Genomic DNA, 22087 nt, shown 5'->3' on the forward strand with positions numbered 1-22087 from the left:
AGCTCTACCTTTTCAAATTCAAAATGGCCGCCTTCCCAACTCTACCCCCACTACTTATGACCTTTTAGAAATACGTGAGACACATTAATATGCATTATGTGACTTAAATACTATCGAATAAGATTCAAAATCGTGTAATTACGAAGGAACTAAAAAACAAAATGGCCGCGTTGTCAACCGTCGCTCTACGACTTACGACGTTTCGAAACTTAAGTTAATTATGCGTTTAACTGTAGCGAATAGGATTCAAAATGGTGTTATTATTGAGAAGGTAAATAAAAGTTTATAACTGGGCTTAGGTTGATTTATTTTTCTTTTTAAAGTGCCGGATTAGGGCAGAAGGTTTCGAGGTTTTAGTACTAAGCCTTAATGGTAGATGTTTTAAAGGTAATTTTATTTAAAGTTCATTATTACATCCATTGTTATTGAGATTCTTAAAAGCCATTTTTACAAGCAAAAGTAGGGTTATGATTTTTACCGGTAATTTTGGAAGTTTGGTAAATGTTAGGTAATCTCCAGAGTAGGTACTTGGTAAGAATGGGAAGCCACTCTTGTAGTCACACAAGAGTGTCGGCGACCGTTAAGGCGCTGTCAATAGACAACAGCCTTGAAAATTCAGGCAGGCGTGGCTCACTCCGCGATTTCGTCGCTTTGCTACAGGTAGCTAAAAGTACATCCGTTCCACACCAATTTTGGTGGCTAGCCAGTAGCCATAAGCCGCGCGAGGCGCTGTCGCCACCTAGCGGCCATATCTGTCCTGATCGTAACAACGTTTTGTTAGAGAGTGAGTCTTCTGTACCTAGTACTGTTATTTATTCTGTGATTCAGGCCTCTGAGTTCACTATATAAAAATCCGATCGCAAAGTTTGTCTAGAAACTCTAGAAATACAACATGGTTGCTAATTTTAGACTGTTTTCTTTTATAAGCGTTTGTGTTTTTTTTACAGAAAATTCGCCTGTGCAGATAATTTTTAACACGTCAGTCGTTTAGTAACTTACGGTTCCGCAGTAAAACAATACCAGCATAAGAGAAGGACCGCATTCCCCGACGTTTATTTTCAGTTGCCACTTGCCATCAATTTTAGTCCGTTCTGGATAATTTGCTACGACGCGAGGGTGGTGATCAAATACTAGTACGCGAAATACTCGCAGCCATATTCGAACAATGAGATACGTCAAATACTAGATCTTGTAATGATATGGAATAGATATGTCAGTGTCAAACAAGTGTCAAAAGTGACGTTTTTGTTTGAAGAAATGTCACTTTTGACACTTGTTTGACACTGACATATCTAATCCATATCGTTTCAATATCTAGTATTTGACGTATCTTATTGTTCGAATACGGCTGTCGGCCGTTCTTGTCTACGTGACAGCGTGATAATACGGTGTCCGATCCCACCGATCCCGCGGTGTTAAAAAGTGACAGTTACTTTATCAAGTGGATAAAGATGGATAAAGCTATCCATAATACGCCGGGTATACTAGTACATTTTCTACAATTACAGGTACGTATATGTAGTTTGCTGGATGTGGATCCTATTTTAGCGTCCTAATCTCTTTTATGTCTGCATACCTTTCTTTTTTTTTCATGTACTATGTCGTAACGTTAAAATAAATGTATTTCTTCTTCTTCTTCTTCTTTTTAAGGTTCCGTACTGAAAGGGTAAAAACGGGACTCTGTTACTAAGACTCCGATGTCCGTCTGCCTGTCTGTCTGTCACCAGGCTATATCTCATGAACCGTGATAGCTAGGCAGTTGAAATTATAAATAACACTTGCACTGCGTTGGCTATCAAAATCGCTGCAGACTTTTCTAGGTCTAACTCTTATCAAGAGAGGAAAAAGGGACTCTTAAACATAACTTGCGAGCTAATATTCATCCAGAATAAAGGTATTTACATCAGGGACTGTAACCGTTATAACTAAAAATCTAAATATCTCAATAGCTTTCACAATATTTCTTTAATATTTTAGAATAGTATATAGTATAATGATTGATCAGATTAGCTAAATTAAGTTCAAATATACATAAACAACCAAGATACCGAAATTGAATACCGGTTATTTTGTATGAAAATACCGGTATTCGGTCCCTGATTTACATGAATATTAAGACGCCTCGGGACATTTAGTCCGTGATAATGATATGTCCACACGTGTAATTATATAGTTCATTACCTATGTACATATTCATAGACATATGGTTATCAAAATATTATCTCGGGGACACTGTTTCGGCTGTTTTCGTATATTCATGTATTCGTAACATTCCTCATTGACTGAATCCACATATTCTCTTCTAAAAGTTACAGGGAATATTGAGTCATTTAGGGTTTTACATTGTACATTTCATACTGTCAAAATTGACAACCAAATTACCTTGAACCCTCAATGGCTCATCAATTTAAGTCCGTGGCTGTACTTAAAACCTACGATATAGGGTCCGATTCGGATTTAGAAATAGACATCTATTAGATATCTTTTAGACATCACCAAGATACGATAACGATATATGGCCGATTTCCACAGGATATGACTTAGAGATCCAATTCACATCTAATAGATATCTTACTCTATCTAACGTAAAAGTGGCATTGATTGACCGAATTGCGCTGCAAAAGAGAACTAGTTGATATCTAAACTATAACGTATCTAGAATGGATCTAGTACGTGTCGTCTCTTGTGAATATCTAGAAGTTCGAATACGGCAGATACTCGTAAAAAGCAATCTTCGGCCAGAACATAACATTGTATGAACAGAATTTTTATAGGTACTAAATACTAATGTTAAGCATACCACACTCGAGCCGCCAACATCAATTTCCTCCCAAAATTCCTATAGAATTAACAATAAACTTGTCCACGTCAGCCTTGGCTTATTGCCGTAATTCCTTCCATTAAAGCAATTTGATAAACAAAAAAAAACTTCCCCAAACTCATTCACAATCTTCGGAAACGTTCTATTTTTAAATCGTCTCACTGTCAACTGTCAAACTCGATGACAGATGGCGCTAACTGCGCGCCGCGGGATAAGGCGGGGATTTGTGGAATCCGCCATTTTGAACATTCTATATTTGAAAAGCAAGGAGGCACGTTTCGGCTATTAGGGCTTAAATATGGGGTTTGACGTTTGGTGCTTTTTAATTTTCTGTTTTAAAAATAAAGTGTTGCCAGCGACTAAGTGGTGACTATTAAAAGGAAACGTTAGTTTTATATGTAACGTTTTAAGCATGCTTTTCAGCTAAATAGTAATAAATAAACACCTGTTTCTCGAATGGTGTTATGTTACTCCTGTACATATATGATGGTCGTTCTTGTCAACGTGACAGCGTGATAAAACGGTGTCCGTCACTTTCTATCCCACGGTGTTAAAAAGTGGCAGTTATTTTATCACGTGGATAAAGATGGATAAAGCTATCCATAATACGCCGGCTGATTGAGTAGTTATTAGCGATTTTCAAAATTACCCTGGTTTCAAGGTTATACCAATGCAAGGTATATACAGGGTGTCCCAGAAATCGACGTCAAGCCGTAAACGGATGATAGACCAAGTCATAACAGTTATCATAAAAATACAAAAAAAAATCCAACTCATGTTTTTTAAAAATTATGGTCACTTTAAAAATTCACTAAAAAATTCACACCCTGTAATGGTTCTTTAACTCTTGTTACTACAAATTCTATAATTTATTCTAATTTTTTTATTATTGTGTAATCTTGAATAATTACAGGGTGTGGATTTTTTAGTGAATTTTTAAAGTGACTACTTATAATTTTTAAAGAACATGAGTTGGATTTTTTTTTGTATTTTTATGATAAATGTTATGACTTGGTCTATCATCCGTTTACGGCTTGACGTCGAATTCTGGGACACCCTGTATACGTACAATAAATGGCAATATAATCGGTTCCTTAAAATAGATAGTACAAAATTACGTATTTTTTCTGACATTCTCATAATTCATTACACGCCAAGGTCACGGCTAAATACATTTGTTTAAAGTTAGGAAAATGTCTTTTGTCATTACGTTTGTTCAAACGAAGCGGAAAGATTACAAACTGTCTCACGCGACGCTTTTTCAGCAATAAAAAAATAAACCTTACTATAGTTCGTTTTTTAGGGTCCCGTACCCAAAGGGTAAAACGGGACTAAGACTAAGACTTCGCTGTCCGTCCGTCCGTCCGTCTGTCACCAGGCTGTATCTCACGAACCGTGATAGCAAGACAGTTGAAATTTTCACAGATGATGTATTTCTGTTGCCGCTATAACAACAAATACTAAAAACAGAATAAAATAAAGATTTAAATGGGGCTCCCATACAACAAACGTGAACGTTTTTGACCAAAGTTAAGCAACGTCGGGAGTGGTCAGTACTGGATGGGTGACCGTTTTTTTTTTGCTTTATGTTTTTTTTTTTTGCATTATGGTACGGAACCCTTCGTGCGCGAGTCCGACTCGCACTTGTTTTCATTAGAAAGAAGTTGCCAGAAGGTAAGCGATCTTGACATGTCTTTTAATTGAAAAACGCTTTTTAAATACCAAAAACTATTACTTATGAAAGCAGAAGAATATAAATGATCGTATTAGATTCATAATTGTTACATATTTGCCGTAACATATTTTTAAAATGTGTTTTTCAATTAAAAGACACATCAAGATTGTTTACCTTTTTTCTAATGCTAAAAAAAAACGAGGTATATAAAATAAAAACGGTGTATGCGCCTTAAGTTAAATAATTGAAGGCCACAGGGCATTTTGCGGTTAAATTTAATTTAAAGTTAGTTAGGGTTTAATCTAAGTCTAGCCGTATTGTCGAGGATATTATAATATATAGTAGTATACCCTATAATGGACGTGGAACCAGTAATGGGACAAAAAAACATAATTCCTCTAAAATAAGTATCTAAAAGTAGTTTATAAACACTGGCTGTATATTATCATAAATAAGAGTCCTAGAGCTGTTTCAGTTTGAAGTTTCATTAAATTTGGTTGCTTTTTAATAAATTGGCGTCAACCCAAAAGTTGTCGTGTCACTGAAAAAAAATACCACTACGAATTCTTAACAACTTCGCTAAGAAAGGTGAGTTAATTTATTAAATTTTAATTAATTAATACTTGATAAAAACTAGAATGTGTTTTGTTAATTGCATTTACCATGAGATAAGGTATACAACACACCTATGTTGTGACTCCACAGATGTAAAAAAATAGTGGTATTTGGCCCAATCCCATTATAGGAGCTGTAAAACTGCGTACCTCCTATGATGGGACAATTGACAGAATGATGCTTGCCATGCCATAATTTCATGTTTAAACAATACAGAAGTAAAATGTAGTTACGAAATATGTCAATCAGAAGGTATTCTCGGACTTCGGATAAATTAATATCGTTTTTCCAAACTTTTATTTAACTTGCCCTGTTAGTTAGTGTGGGTCCAATCTTGGTAGCTGAATTTGAGCCACTTTTCGATTTCCGATTCAGTTGAAATTTTGTGTAAGTACGTAATTAACTATGCAAATCGGATGATAATGTAATATTATGATAACGTGGACCTAATCTGATGATGGAGACAGGAGGTGGCCATGGGAACTTTATCGCAATAAACCCTAACTAATTGTGTTTGGGTATATCAGAATTGTCTCGATGGATCTACAATAATACAATAATAATTGGCTGTGGAAAGAAAAATACATTCAGCGATAAAAGCTTATACCAAAAATTGTTTTTTTGTCGTAACTTATTCCCCATTTCAATATTTTATACTGATAGAGCAATGTCCATTATAGGGGGCCCATTACTGGATCCACGTCCATTACCGGGGGCCCATTACTGGAGCTTTGATGTCCATGACTGGAGAAAAAACGCATAGTTTTAATTTGTTAAATATGTGGGAACTAATTGCAGTATCTTTGATACAACACGCCTAAAACATGAAAGACGGATAGGACTTTCATCTTTTAACACGCTAAGCGGTAGACCATTTACATGTATAAGGGAAATATCATAAATACTCCAAATTTCCTCTTAAATGTCCCATGACTGGTGTTACTATATTTATTAATTATTTTAATGTATTTTTAGCATGTAGGCACTAACTCCTAAATGTAAGTACCTAAGTACTTGTAATACTAACAATTTTAATGGACCTATGCTGTCTGAAGTAAATATATTGAATTGAATTGAGTTTAAGTATTGGTTTTTAGACTCACTTGTTGTTGTTTTTTGTTGTTGTTGTTCATGTCGCGCGAGTGACTAAAAACAAATGAGTCTAAACCTAAACTTAACCGTAAAATACCGTAAAATTATTAAATCTTTATCATAAGACATTATAGATTTAATGGCGCTTTTACCTCTCGCCGCCCATCCGTCAAACTTTGCCAAGCAAAAAGAAATTCTATTTTGTCAACACAAAGTTCAAATTAGAATGGAACAGGGGACCTTTTTATAGGTCTCTGGACGAGAGGTTAACTTGAACGCGATGTCACGCAATTTTAACGTACTACTGGTTTAGTCGTGTTTTACAAAGGTTCACTGACATGTAAATTTATGTATTATGAAATTTATTTACAAGGTCGTGTCAGCTTATAATTAATGAGGGCACCAAAACAGCGTGTTTAACTGTTTACCTGCACTGTTAAAAATATTCAGGGAATTTTACATAATTTTAGGGCAACTTTCGTTGCCCTAACTTTTCTGTATTTTTACATAATTATGTAATTTTACAAGGCGTATGTAATTTTACATATCGACCTGATTTCATTATTATGTAATTTTACATTTATGTAATTTTACATAATCAAACAAATTGACGGTTATGTAAAATTACATTTATGTAATTTTACATAATCATACTGTCAGATATGTAAAAATCTCACTTATGTAATTTTACATAATCTGTAAAATCTCATTTATGTAATTTTACATATCCGTAAAATTTCACTTACGTACTTTTACATTTTTTTCGGTAATATTACAGGGTAATTGTATGTTTTGTTACAAATTTCGTATGTATAAATACATAAAGTTTGTGTATTAGTAATGATTTTTATGTATGATTACATTTTATTCAGTAATATTACCGAATTATTATGTATTTTGTTACAGATTTCATGTGTGAAATTACACCAACTTAATGTATTATTAATGTTTATTGAGTATTTTTACTTTTTATTCGGTAACATTACACAATTATTATGTGTTTTGTTACAGATTTCGTATGTAAAAATACATTAAGTTTTTGTATTATTAATGATACTTTATGTATATTTACATTGTATTTGGTAATATCACAGAAGTAATATGTGTTTTATTACAGATTTCGTATGTGAATTTACACAAAGTACATGTATTATTAATGATTTTTTTAAGTATTTTTCCTTTTTATTCGGGAATATTACCGAATTATTATGTATTTTGTTACAGATTTCGTCTGTAAAATTACACAAACTTTATTTATTATTAATGTTTTTTTAAGTATATTTACTTTTTATTCAGTAATATTACAAAATTATTGTGTTTTATTACAGTTTGCGTATGTGATTTTACCACAAACTTTATGTATTTTTAATGATTTTTAAGTATTTTTCCATTTTATTCGGTAATATTACTGATACAATTTATGTATTTTTACATAAGAAAACTGTGATTTTAAATATGGGCAAGGTAAAATTACTTGTTGTTTGTGTATTATTACCTGTAAAATTAGGTAATATTTCATGTTATTAGGGGATATTTTTCTGTAAAATTCAATACAAATTCTGTACATTTACGGTAATTCTCCGGATTTAGTTATTAACCATTCGTTAGTTTTTTTTCTTATGTATTTTAATTAATGCAGCCTGTCTGCAGACTGCATTTATTAAAGTACATAAGAAAACAAATACCAACTTGCTAATAGCAAAATCCTGAGAATTATCGATAGCATGTAAATGTACAAAATTTGTATTGAATTCTTTAGGAAATATCGCCTAATAACATGTAAAACGAACTAATTTTATCAGTCATAATATACAAACAACAAGCAATTTACAGTTTGGAGTAGAGATGCAACGGATAGTTGTTTGGCCGGATACCGGATACCGAATATCCGGCCTGGACACTGGCCGAATATCCGGTATCCGGCCACCGGATATTCGGCCGGCGGAACTATACCTACATTTCGGTTTTTCAAGTGCGCATTCTGCAGGTTTGACCTGTTTCCTAGTAAACGTTCGCGCGGACTCATTTCTAAGTTTGAAATGAGTGCGCGTGCAAGTCAGTGGAATGATTAAATTGTTTTAAAATAATAAACAAGTACGATTATGACCGTGTCTGTTTCTTAAATCCAATTTGTTTACTCCAAAATCAAAGAATGTTACTATCCGGTATCCGGCCGGATAGAAGGTCACTATCCGGTATCCGGCCGGATAGTAAAATAATGGCCGGATAGGCCGGATACCGGATAGTAACCGGATATCCGGTGCATCTCTAGTTTGGAGGTTATTTAATAAAAAACAAAATTACAAAGAAATAAATTTATTGAATTTCACACACTCAAATTATAGAGCACACGCGTATATACACGTCTACGTGCATATTATTATTATTTATTCTGTGAGAGAGTACAAAAAGTAGAAGACATATACGACACTATAAATTATATCTTATGTACATAAGTACTTCTTATGAATTAGTCTTATAAAAGTTTCGGTTAATAAGGCCTATGTGAATCTAATGCGTGAAACCTATACCATTTCAAGTAACGAATTGTCTGAAAATGTTTGTTACTGACATTAATTATAGTTAGTTTTTTTAGCATTAGAAAGAACTTGCAAGAAGTTAAGCGATCTTGACATGTCTTTTAATTGAAAAACGCTTTTTAAAAATCAAAAACTATTACTTATGACTTCCTTCTTTAGGATTTATTTTAATAAAAATATACCTTTGTATAAATTCTAATGTGTTTTGACAGTCCACTGGATATTCCATATTCAAGTTGCAGTAAGCCGCCATCAATAGTTGTAACGACGTAGGCAGAATCTGTTTCGCTAACAATCGTTTTTTCTACCAGCAAGTAATATAATTATATTTTCATTATCTGTGGACAAAAAACATAATGGTTAAAACAGGTAATATAATAGGCCCCCAAATTTAATACTTCCTCCTCAAATAAGATAATTTATCGTATTACGTTAAGTGGCACTACTAGTGAGTAAGGGTACAAGTCTCGGGCAGCGCAGTTTTAAAAGGGTGTAAGTTCCATGCCCCTTTTACAACTAAGCTGCGCGACACTTGTACCCTTTTTCACTAGGGCCACAGGTTTATTCAATACATTTACGTTTTAACACTGTATGTTTCATATAGATTATATTATGATTAATTATAAATTATATGAAACATACAGTGTTATGCTTCGCAGGTAAGGCATTTTATCATTGTAATAATAATTAAGTCTCACCTAAAAATACAATGTTAGGCGCAGCTATTTCGGATAGCTCTGCAACTTGAACCCTGGTTAATGGTTCCTGGAAAAGAAAAAGTTAATAAGATTAGTAAATGGAACTACTATATTTAGGATGGTACCTCATCTGGAAGAAAATGGATTATGAATTATATCTTGGGTATTGCTCTCCCTCTATGTGACGGATGATCAAAATAGCGTGGGCCTATGTTGCACCAAACCTGAGTTCCACTAGGTACAGCCAGGGTTCAGCATCAGCTCTATCTTGTCAACTTCAAGCGTCAAATTTTTAAATTGACATCATACTGCAAAATAAATGTGGTTTGAGTCAGCACATTAATGCTTAACAGTAGGTATCCAATTATAGTCTATTCTACAATACACTACATTCTACAATTACACAAAAAATATTTCATTACGAAAAGTCAAATTAATTTAGATTTACTCACCTTTTTCAATGATATTTTTTAAAGTTGGGTCCATTATTGGAACAGCTTTCTTGATTGTTTGGTCTACTGACCAAATTTTAATAACGGGCATGTTTTACTGTAAGAGAATAACACAATTTATTAGTGTTGGTGACTATTTAATTAACCTACACAATCAAGCATGTACTAATATCGTTTTAAATTTAGATGTACTTAGCTAATAAATACTTACATTTTTTTAATGGCATACGACGAAAGCGGCTGCTCCAAGATTTTGTAGATCAGGTCTGATCCACCCTGGACGTGGACAGGACACGATATCAACTGGACTTTGTAAAGGACGCCGAGGAAACCGTTACAAAAAAGGTGAACCGCGAACCCTTTCTGGAAGTACATAACGTTTTGAGGTCTAATGCAGATTTCACTAGATATTCGATGCAAGAAAGTAAAGGTATATCTAATACTTATATTTACCTGTTTTCTTGTATGCTATCTCCAATTTATTTACACGTTTACACAAGTACTACGTTCTACGCACAGCGAGTGAGCGAGCGCCATTTTGATGTGAACTCATGAACTGCGCAGCGCACAGCGCAGCTACGGGGGGGGTGCGCCTGACTAGCGATCGCGTGATCCATGTAGCTCGCGCGCCATTGGCGCGCGTTATAATATTGATCCGTGATTGGGTGTGTGCTAGTGCCGCACAAAATTCGTCCAATCCGCGAGTGCTAACGGATATGAATTCATATTTGAAGATTTATAGTTTATTTTTCGAAATTAATAATTAGGTACACAATTTTACCAATAATTGCTGACATTGGTACATATAAATAACATCGTAAGTTTTGTTGCTTCCAACTTTGATGCTGTAATTCACATTAAGGGGTTCCCTGGAGCCAATGAATGACCTATCTGAATCCCTTAGTTTTCTAATTTCTTTTTGGAGCTTATCATACGGTAAAGTTGAAAAGAATTTATGTACGAAATAGGTATCATTTGATATTTACCAATCGCTTTTCGGTGAAGAGGAAAACATGGTGAGGAAACCGGACTAATTCCAACAAGTTTCCTAGTTTCCCCTCTGGGTTAGAAGGTCAGATGGCAGTCGCTTCTGTAAAAACTAGTGCCTACGCCAATTCCCGGGATTAGTTGCCAAGCAGTTCCCAGGCTCCCATGAGCTGTGGCAAAAAGCTGGGATAGCGCGAGGAAGATTTATTATCATAGGGTAAAGTGCCCTATTACCAGCCACCTGCATTAATCGTTGAATAACTTTTATAATATGTCCAAAACTACACGGAATGTTTGTAAGTATACACGGTGTAATATGAGGAAACCGAATAGCTTTAACCACGCATTTCTGAGGTCAAAAGAAAGAAAAAATGTAAGATGAGTTTAGGTATACTTCACCAAAAAAAAAATTTTTGTTGTTGTTTTGTTTTTTCAATTTCTTGAATGTACATGTACATAAAAATAAATGTTATTTGATGTTGATTGGTAAACTTTTCACTTAAAATTGATTTTTACATTTTTTTTTCGTAAAACCTACTTTTTGCAAAGCGTTACTTGTCACTTTTTGATATCTATCAAGAAGGATATTTTAGACTACGTCCCATAGCAGCAACATCACCATCAAAAAGGTCTTTTACACTGTGTAACAATAAAAACTTGTTTTTTTTTAATTAATATTATCTCTGAAACTAGGCGAATTTCAAAAAAGTTTATAGGACATTTTTGTCTCTAAATATGATCAGGAATACGCAGTTAAAATTATTCGGTTTAAAATATTTCGGTTTCCTCATGTTACACGGTGTATTTGTCCGCGATTATCTCGCGTTTAGCTGAACCGATTTTGATGTGGTTTTCAGAAAAGTGTTTGTTACATTCGGGAGAAGGTATTAGTATACATAGAGCTGAGCTGATGCTGAACCCTGGCCGTACCTAGTGGAACCAGAAAAGACAAAACTGTGGAAAAATACAATTGGACAGCGCGGCAATGCCGCCAGCCTTCTTGGCACCCTGCCCAAAGGCACAGAGCTGGAGCCAGGTTTTTATTTATAATTTTAGTTTATATTGTAGTTAGTTGTAGCTTTATGTAGTTTTTAATTACATGTAGTTAATAATTTTTTGTAACATATTTGCTGTGACTTAATTTTTTAATAAAAAGAGACGTCATGATCGATTACCTTTTTTCTAATTGGGGCATTTTACCCTATCCCATATTTACTTAAAAATTAATTGGGAGGAAAACTAACTTTTTATCCCGCCAGGTGGGGGTGGCGAATTAGCGACTTTACCTCGCTTTGACATAAGAACTGTCAAACCACATACATTTTTTGTAAGTTATTCTATTCTTGTAAAATTTTCTCAAAAATGCCTATGTCTGATATGAATATTTGACATATTTATTTTTAGAGACGTCAAAGACGAACCCAAATAAATAGGTACCTACCTAGATATGTATGTAGATTTCGTATTAAGTAACTAAGTATTTCTATCTTTACATAATATGAATGAATCTATTTATCTTTAAGTAGGTATTAGTAGTAACGATGTGGTGTGAGCACAAACCGATTTTGCCTAAAATTAATTAGGTAAGTACAGTCACCTGCAATAATATGTTACTCTTCGAAGGCCGCAATAATATGTGACACGCTCGTATGGCTCTACAGATAAGGTCGTGTCAGATATTTTTGCGGCCTTTGAAGAGTAACATATTATTGCAGGTGACTGTACCTACTTACTAAGTAAGTACCTAAGTACCTTCTTAATTTCGACCGCACGGGCGGCATTCTCAGCAGGTTAAAACTTGTTCACGGAATTGTATTAGGGTATTCCACCTGTCCAGTTTCTGTTTCTTTGTCCAATGTGTGTTTTGTCTTTTGACATTTTGCTTGAGAGAGAGAGTGAGATGCCATGACATTGGACAAACATATCATTGGACACATTACCGCACCGCACCAAGGTCATTGCGACGCACCCATAAGTAAGACCTTGACAACAACCTTGACAATGTCCTTGGTGCGGTGCGGTAATGTGTTAGCACTGTTAGCAGCTTTATGGTAACATTCCATTTCTAACCGCAGCTGCACTACCGGTACTGAACGCGTCGCTGTCATTGTCAATTTCCATAGTAAAATTGACAGTAATGCAGCTGCGGTTAGAAATGGAATGTTACCATTAGGCATTAAGTAGTTTGTGTTCTATTCTATGTATGTAGGTAAAGGATAACTCACGCTCACGTTAGACCGGGCCGCATCCGGGCCGGAGCTTCCGGCGCTTAGGTACGTTTCTATGACATGACAGGCGAACACGGGATGCATTCCATAGAAAACGATGCGCCGGAAGCTCCGGCCCGGGCACGGCCCGGTCTAACGTGAGTCACCCTTAATGGGTACTCGTATGTTACCAGACGAACTCGCGGGCAAGAGCTAGGAATTCATAAATGTGAAAAAAACCGGACAAGTGCGAGTGGGACTCGCCCACCGAGGGTTCCGTACTTTTTAGTACTTATTCTCTTTATTTATTTTTCTTCTTAAGTTAGGTTAATTATAATATGAATATAAAAGTAAAATATAAAAACACTTACAAAATAATAAAAAAAAGTTATAAACACACAGTACTTATTTATTGTTATCACTCACACTTAATAATGAGAGAGTGAGATGCACTGACATTGGACAAAGAAATTGAATGCAAATTTGACAGGTGGAATACCACCCTAAGGGCCCCTTGCACCATTCCACTAACCCGGGGTTAACCGGTTAAATCTGGAGTTACCTTGGTTACCAGTACAATTTGACACTGGATTAACGGTTTAACCGGTTAACCTCGGATTAGTGGGACGGTGCAAGTGGCGCTAAGTTAGTTAAGTAGTAGTTTGGTATTTTTACTTTTATGCTGTTTAACTTGTTTGAAATAAAATATGTAAATAAAAATGTAATGTAAAGACACACATTGAAATAGTAAATTTGCAGAAAATTAAAGAAATATTGGAAAATTTCATTGTATTGTTTTTAATTTTACTGGCATTTTTCTGAATATTACATAATAGATAAGTAAATTTACATAAAAAAAAATTCACGAAAGTAGGTAAAATCACGACACTTTTATGTAAAGTTCCCCGCGGTACGCGTGTTGTTTGCTGTTGGTGCTGTTGTTGATGTGTTGTTGTTGGTAATGTTGTTGTTGCTGTTGTAATTGTGTAGTAGTTTGTTTTCCAAAGGGAAAAAGAAATAAAGTTGTACTTTTGCTAGAACAAAAAGATCCGCTTGCGAGCACTTCATTCCTGCAGCTCGGCCTTCGGCCTCGCGTGTTTGGGAAATCGAAAAGGACGCTCCGGGCCTTCGGCCCTACGCGGAGCTCGGCCTTCGACCTTCGCTCTGCCGTGTCACGCCTAACTCCGTTAACTCGAGTTACATGAGTTACGAATAACCAGTCTAAATCGTCTTAAAAACCATTAAATATATATCTTCTATAAGAAAATTTTGAAAATCTTCATTATTTACTGAGAAAAGCATATGGCTAACTCATGTAACTTCATTTTTTTGCCGATGGCGTCAGGCACAACTCAGTTAACTTAAGTTGTATGACTGACACAACCAAAATATCAACATCGTTTCTTAAGTTACCGGAGTTAGGCATGACTGGCCGAGCGCTTGATTTATACGACAACAATATTCCTATAGTAATACGTGTCACGTCTGATCACGCGAATGTCATGTAACTTGACTTACATGACTTCGTGTGACCACTATAGTATGGAAGAGTTGATCATGCGGAAACATTTAATTCGAATAAAATGAAAACTATTCAATTATGCGAAACAAAAATTAAAGGGCCCAGTCTGTGACCATATTTCCTACATGTAGATTAGATAAAATAAAAAAATTACGACGAACCGTCAACGATAACAGCATTTGAATCTTTAAAACTTTAAACGTAATTATCTCGAAACTCGACTTTTAAAGTTACATGAGATGCGCGTGACACGGCAGCGCTGGGTTTCGAAGCTCAGCGCCGCGTTAAAAACTGCCAGGGTCCCTCTATGACATTTGGTCGAGCACCACCTAGGTCTGACCGTTTGGCCGGCCCGTCCAACATTTTTCTGACCGGAAGCGGTAGACCAAAAGTCGGAATTTTCTGGAGATCACGAGACCGCCCTCTATATGAAACTGTCAAAGTCTAACACACCACGAACCTCCTTCTGGGAGAACAATTGTGTCATCAGTCAGTCGTATTGCAGCTTTATATAATATAGAAAAATACGTAGATAATAAAATTATTTTTGTCCCTGACATTCCATGTAATTTTACAGATTTTATGTAAAAGTCCATTGTCTTAGTGATTACTATACAATACATATTGAATATGTAAAAAAAAAACATATTCACGGCCTCCTTAGCCTATTAGTTGATAGTGACCCTGCCTATAAAGCAGGACGTCCCGGGTTTGCATCCTGGTCAGAGCATTTATTTGTGTGTCTATTATCACGTAATATATTTGTTCATCAGGAGTTATGGATGTTGCCTATGTATTCAAGAATGTATCGATTATACATTTATACCTAAAGTGCCCACAACACAATCCTTATTGAGCTTACTGTGGGACTAGGTTAATTTGTGTAAAATTGTCCTATATATTATTTATTTATTTTACCAGTAAATTTACAGAAAATATGTAGGTATACCATTAAGAAGATATTGGTAAATTTCATTATATTGTTTGTAATATTACTGACATGTTTCGGAATATTACATAAGACTTAAGTAAATTTACATAAAAATGTATTTTTCAAAAGAAATAATAAATTTGCGAGATTTTTATGTAAAATACCCGTTCCAATTGTTAAAAATCAAGTGTAGTATTACAGATATTTATGTAAACGGGCATTTCTTAGTGACTATTACATATGTATCGTGTAAAAAGACCCATTTGAACAGGAAGTTTACAGAAAATTTATAAAATTAAAAAAATGTTGGGAAATTTCATTATGTTTTTTGTAATTTTTCTGATATTTTTCGGAATATTACATAAGAAGTAAGTAAATTGTAATAAAAATGTGTTTCTCAATAAAAAATGGTAAAATTACGAGATTTTTATGTCAAATTCCCGATTTAATTGTTAAAAACACATTAAAAAAGTATTTGTCCCAAAAGTTCCATGTAATTTTACAGATTTTATGTAAACGTTCATCTCTTAGTAATTATTACATATTTATTATGTAAAAATACCATTTAAACAGTAATTTCTACAGAATATATATGTAAAATGAAGAAATGTTGGGAAACTTCATAATGTTTTTTGTGATTTTAATGACATTTTTTGGAATTTTACATAAGACGTGAGTAACTTTACACAAAAATGTAATTTTCACAAAATTAGGTAAAATTATGAGATTTTTATGTAAAATACCCATTTTAATTGATATAAACACATAAAAAAATGTATTTGTCCCAAACATTCCATGTAATTTTACAGATTTTATGTAAACTTCTATCTCTTAGTGATTATTATATATTTATTATGTAAAGCGACACATTTAAACAGTAAATTTACAGAAAATATGTAAAATTAAAGAATTTTTTGGAAATTTTATATTATTGTTTGTAATTTTCCTGACATTATTCCGAATATTACATTACACGTAAGTAAATTTACACAAATATGTAATTTGAAAAAAAATTTGTAAAATTACGAGATGTTTATGTAAAATTCTCTTTTTAATTGTTAAAAACACATAAAAAAAAGTATTTGTCCCAAACATTCCATGTAATTTTACAGATGTTATGTAAACTTCCATCTCTTAGTGATTATTACATATATGTTATGTAAAAAGACCATTTAAACAGTAAATTGAACAGAATATATGTAAAATTAAAGAAATGTTGGGAAATTTCATAATGTTTTTTTGTAATTTTACTGATATCTTACGGAATATTACATAAGACGTAAGTCAATTTACATAAAAATTTATTTTTCACGAAAATAGGTAATATTGCGAGATTTCTAAGTAAAATTCCCTCTTCAATCGTAAAAAATACATACCAAAATGTATTTATCCCGAACATTCCATGTAATTTTACAGATTTTATGTAAATATTCATGGCTTAGTGATTATTACATAAATTTTATGTAAAACTACATAAAAATTATTGATTTTACCGAAAAAATGAAAAATTTACGAGAATTACGTAAAATGTCATATTTTTCCGTAAATTTCCCAGATTTTTCGGGAATTTTACAGGATTATGTAATTTTTTTGCATGTAAAATTACATAATTTTTAACAGTGTGGAGTTAACTTAAAAACCGGCCAAGTGCGAATCGTACTCGCGTTCCAAGGGTTCCGCACATTTCTAATAGGTTTTCCTGTCATCTATACGTAAAGAACTATTTTGTGTATTTTTTTCAAAATTTTAGACCCAGTAGTTTCGGTGATAAAGGGGGGGGGGATGGTCATTTTTTGGCTATTTTCTTAAATAACTTCGAACCTATGTATTTTAAAATTATAAAAAAAATATGTCCATCTTTGGGTCACTAATTTACATATCATCATCTCATCATCATCTCAGCCATAAGACGTCCACTGCTGAACATAGGCCTCCCCCTTTGGGGAGTGAATGCCAATCGCCACGCTTGGCAGGCGGGTTGACGATCGCAGTCGAGTACACCGAATTTGAGGGACGCTGCTGCCCGTCCACCGTTGGTCTTGGACGTAGTTTAACTAGACATACCCGGGTCCAATTTACATATGTGTACCAAATTTCAACTTAATTGGCCCAGTAGTTTCCGAGAAAATAGGCTGTGACAGACGGACAGACAGACAGGCGCACGAGTGATCCTATAAGGGTTCCGTTTTTTCCTTTTGAGGTACAGAACCCTAAAAAGGAGTGTGAATGGGTTTCTAGTAGAAATAGAGTGGGCATTTCCACCTAAAAGTGTACCATTTCATTTTAATTTTTAATTATTTACTTTTTTTCATAATTCCGTCAAATTTGGTTACCTACCTACTTCTACTTAAAATGACGAGGAGTATCGATTTAAAAAAAAAGTGTCTCAAAAAAATTACAGTTTTGTAACGCATTTTCTTATACAATTTGTATGGGCCGCAGTGGCGGCGCGTCAAACATATCCATAGGCAAGCCGGGGCTAATTTGGCTTACATATTTCCTTTACAACTCTGCTCAAACGTCCAAAAACCGGCAAGCCGGTGAGAATCGGCTTTTATGGGCGCGCCGCCACTGATGGGCCGTTACAAAACTGACACCCAAAATTTGTATGAAAATCTGGGGACACTTTTTTTCTTAGTCTCATTCAGTAGTACTCGTGATTCTGAGTCTACATAACCCAAAAGTTGATGGTTTTTCCAAAAAAATTATGTGGTACTATTTTTTTCTGAAAACCCCAAAATACGCGAGTATTTATCCCTGTTACAAAAGTCTCGACTGTATTTTACTTTTCACATGAAGTGTTGTGACATAAATAATCGTTCGCCGCATTATCGCAAATTCAATATGGCGTCAACATCGGCATATCTTGTTACGGGTATTTATGTTTTTGTGAATTAAATTTTGTTTGAGGAAAAAATATGTCAAATTCATCATTTTATTTTGCTGTTTAATAAATGAATTGCATCAGTATTTTATTTTTACTATAGGTATCGCTTTTCGGTGAAGGATAACATCGTGAGGCTTCGAGCAACACCGGCTTCCGACACGTCGGAAGGGAGGGGCCCAAGCGATATCTCGCCGTACAAATCTTTCTGCCATTTTTCGCGGGGGGAAAGGTGCACACAGTCGCATTTCTCACACACTTACATACAAAATCCAATCTGTAATGACGACACAAATACATAGAAAATGACACACGTCAAAGACAAATCTTGCAAACCTCGATCTCTTTTTGTGTACGGACGAGTGACTAGTGTCACAACACGCACACTAACACATTTTTGTTGAAGTATGTCATTGTATTCTGAGAGACGAGAAGTCGGATTTGTCGCTCGACCGATCCGCAATTTGTACTGAGCGAGCAAAATCGATAAATCCAACAATTACTTGAGACTAAAATATAATAATTGTATTGAAATGTAATTTAACGTATGATATGTAAAAAAAAATATTACATGTGAAATGTAACACTTTCTTTTTGTAAATTTGATGTCCCCGACCTCTTTTTATAACAAAAAACCGAGCAAATAGGCATTTTTGTGCAGCAGTGTTCACGCGCGCGACTGGACTCGGTCTAGTGAAAAATCCAAGTGCAACTAGTTTTATTACCCGCGCTAGATTAGATTGACGCGCTAATCTTGTACCTCGGCGGAGGGGAAATAGTGCGAATGCCGCCTCCCTTCCGTGTTGCTCGAAGACGTGAGGAAACCGGACTAATCCTAATAAGGTCTAGTTTACCCCCTGGGTTGGAAACTCAGATGGCAGTCGCTTTCGTAAACACTATTGCCTACGATAGTTCTTGGGATTGGGTGTCAAGCGGACTCCAGGCTCCCAGGAGCCGTGGCAAAATGAATGATAACGCGATAATAAAAGGTATTAGACTTTTTTATTTAATAATTAATATGTAAGTCATTTAAAAAAATGTTGTTCATAGCTTAATTGTTATAATAATCTTATTGTATAAAATAGCAGCCTTATATACGGCCCCGACACTATCATGGATACTGACATTACTTTGACGGAATGACGTTTTTAGTGATAGTGTAGGGAGTGTCATGAAGGATAGACGGCAAGTAATGAAGTTTATTTTAATAATTTCCGTCAGTATTGGAGTTATGTCAAAGTAATGATACTAGAAATGACATTATACTGACAGTGAATTGATTAGAATGATGAAATCAGAAATGACAGAAAGAATGATGGACAATAATGAAGTTATTAAACATTTTTAATATTTTTGAAGAAATGTCAAAATAATGACATTATACTGATAGTGAGTGGAGCGCATCACTCTAATCCCTCATTCCGTCATTTAAAGTACTTTAGAAGAAGGTTTTATACTAACAAGAGTCATTACTGGCATTTAAATCAATAAGTGAAGTATACCTACTCTATTATCATTGCTCTAAAGTTTATTTTCACTTGACTCTCAAGAAAAAAGGAAAACATACAGAATACGATGCATAAAGAAAATCTCTGTCCCTTTCTAAAAAATTTCCATACATGAAATAAAAATTAAAAACCTTTTATTTTAAGTTGTTTACAACAATTTAATTATATTTTTACCGGGAAACGCGAAAATCGAAATTTAGTTTTCTGCCTCTTTATCGTTCGAATATGCAAAAGTGAGGATGATGATGATGAAAAGTGATAGAGAGGTTAGATAACGAAATTACGTATTTCGCGGTAGACCCCCAGATTGTGATGGATTGTGGTAGTGGCGCCCCCTACGCAGAGTTTCGAGTAATATTCCCTATTCAGGGAAATAGAATAATATTACGCAATACTCTGCGTAGGGGGCGCCTCTAGCACATACTGAGGGCTTACCGCGTAATTTCGTTTTCTGCCTCTTTATCACTCTTGCGTATTCGAGCGTTAGAGACTGATAACGAAATTTAGATTTTCGCATTTCGAAGTAGACCCTCTGAATTTGCTAGTGGACCCTACGCCGACTTTTGCGTAATATTCCCTTTTGCGTTTTATTTCGTGCATCGAGTTCAATATATTTTTTAAAATATGGTCAACATCCCTATTTCGTATATTCACACATGTTGTAAGTATGCACCTATCCTATAAGTAAACTCTCTGGTTTATGGCATTATTCATAAACGCGTTACTGGCCTGAATTAGCTATGAATAGTTTTGATCTTCTCGTTTTGGTCTTTATCTCTCATTTTGACTTATGTATTTGTAAGAAAGGGATAAAACATATTAACTAAATCAGGCCTGTAAAGCTTAAAAAGTTTTATGACTAATTGAGGATGAATAGTTAGTGTTTATGGTTGAATGTTCCATATAAGACTATCCCGTTCGAACTTGCTTTATGACGGACTCTTTATTTATACCTCCTTACTTCGAACCTCCACAGATATTGTTTTTACTAAACGTCAGGTCAACCGCAGAAACCCCGACTATTTTTAATCAGCAAAATCCTAACCACTTTTTTAATAATTATGTACAAGTATTAGTATTTCGGATTTCCCAAAAACCTGTGTCTTAAAGGTCCTTCCCTCAGCATAATATATAGAATGCGACAGAAAAATGCGGTACTAAAGACTTTTTCATAAGGATCTGAAACGAAATAAATTGCATTCAGTTTTCTTCAAAACATCAATTAAATTTCTGCCATAGCCGTTTTTATTTTACTAACCAAATAAAAACAAAGTAGGTATTTTTATTATAGGTAAGTTAACTAGGTTACATATCAGGTACCTTTTTTCTTAACCAATACGTATACATTCTTACATAAAAGAAGAATCCAGTAGGTACAGTCAGCGTCGTATAGTAGGTAGCATCCAAAGTATTCAAATAGTTCGGTACACCATATAATAATAGGTATGTATGGCGTACCGAAATATTTGGATAGGTACTTTGGATGCTACCTACTATATGATGCTGATCGTACTTTAAGAATAGTTTGATTCCCGGTTCGTGGTAAGAATAAAAAAAAAAAATTTGTATACATTTTTTAACTACCAATCTTTCACACAGTCATGACGCACGCACGCACGAAAAGGTTGAAACAAATAAATATTCTTTTTAGTTACTTATTTCTTTTTCTGCATTTTTCTGGCTCATCGGGTATAAAGTTGCCACAGTACATAGTATAGTTACGACAGATTAGAAATATTTGAATCGATGCTTGAATAATGTGTTGGTTTTGTGTTCTTCAAAACGTACACTACAACATAACTAAGAACGGTTAGGAAAATAATAACTTAAAATTCCCCGTCACAAGTAATGATGAAAATACTGATAAGTGTGTGGGGAGATTGTGAGAGAGTGTGACCTGACTGGACCAAACGCTGGAGCGTCATGAAATTTCATGTCATTGCTAATGATAGTGTCGGGGCCGTAATACCTAAACATCTAATTTATAACCAATTTTTTTTACCTTTCGTATAATAAATAAATAATTTTTATGTATTATGAATAAATAATAACAATAAATCACTCAAAAGGCCAAGGGTATTTATTTTATAGACCACTCGACATTAATATTCATATTACTTTAAGATAAAAATTTCCATCGTCTAAAATAAAATTG

The 22087-nt window shown here is 34.4% G+C and overlaps 1 protein-coding gene and 1 long non-coding RNA gene across 3 annotated transcripts in view; one reads left to right on the plus strand and one right to left on the minus strand.

Moving 5' to 3' along the window:
* The window catches only part of LOC134677977 (uncharacterized), a 386613-nt gene that overhangs the window by 47572 nt on the left and 316954 nt on the right, over positions 1-22087 (plus strand). The gene's annotated exons all lie outside the window — the stretch shown is intronic.
* On the minus strand, positions 8504-10472 carry LOC134677835 (uncharacterized). 2 transcript variants are annotated; one of them, XR_010100110.1, is made up of 5 exons: positions 10347-10472; positions 10105-10256; positions 9894-9990; positions 9442-9749; positions 8504-9081 (listed from the first exon to the last, which is right to left on the minus strand). It is a non-coding gene; the product is annotated as an uncharacterized LOC134677835 (long non-coding RNA). The 2 variants fall into 2 exon arrangements; XR_010100109.1 differs by having other exon boundaries at positions 9442-9990.

This window comes from Cydia fagiglandana, chromosome 27, assembly GCF_963556715.1.
Source record: "Cydia fagiglandana chromosome 27, ilCydFagi1.1, whole genome shotgun sequence".
Taxonomy (NCBI): Eukaryota; Metazoa; Arthropoda; class Insecta; order Lepidoptera; family Tortricidae; genus Cydia; species Cydia fagiglandana.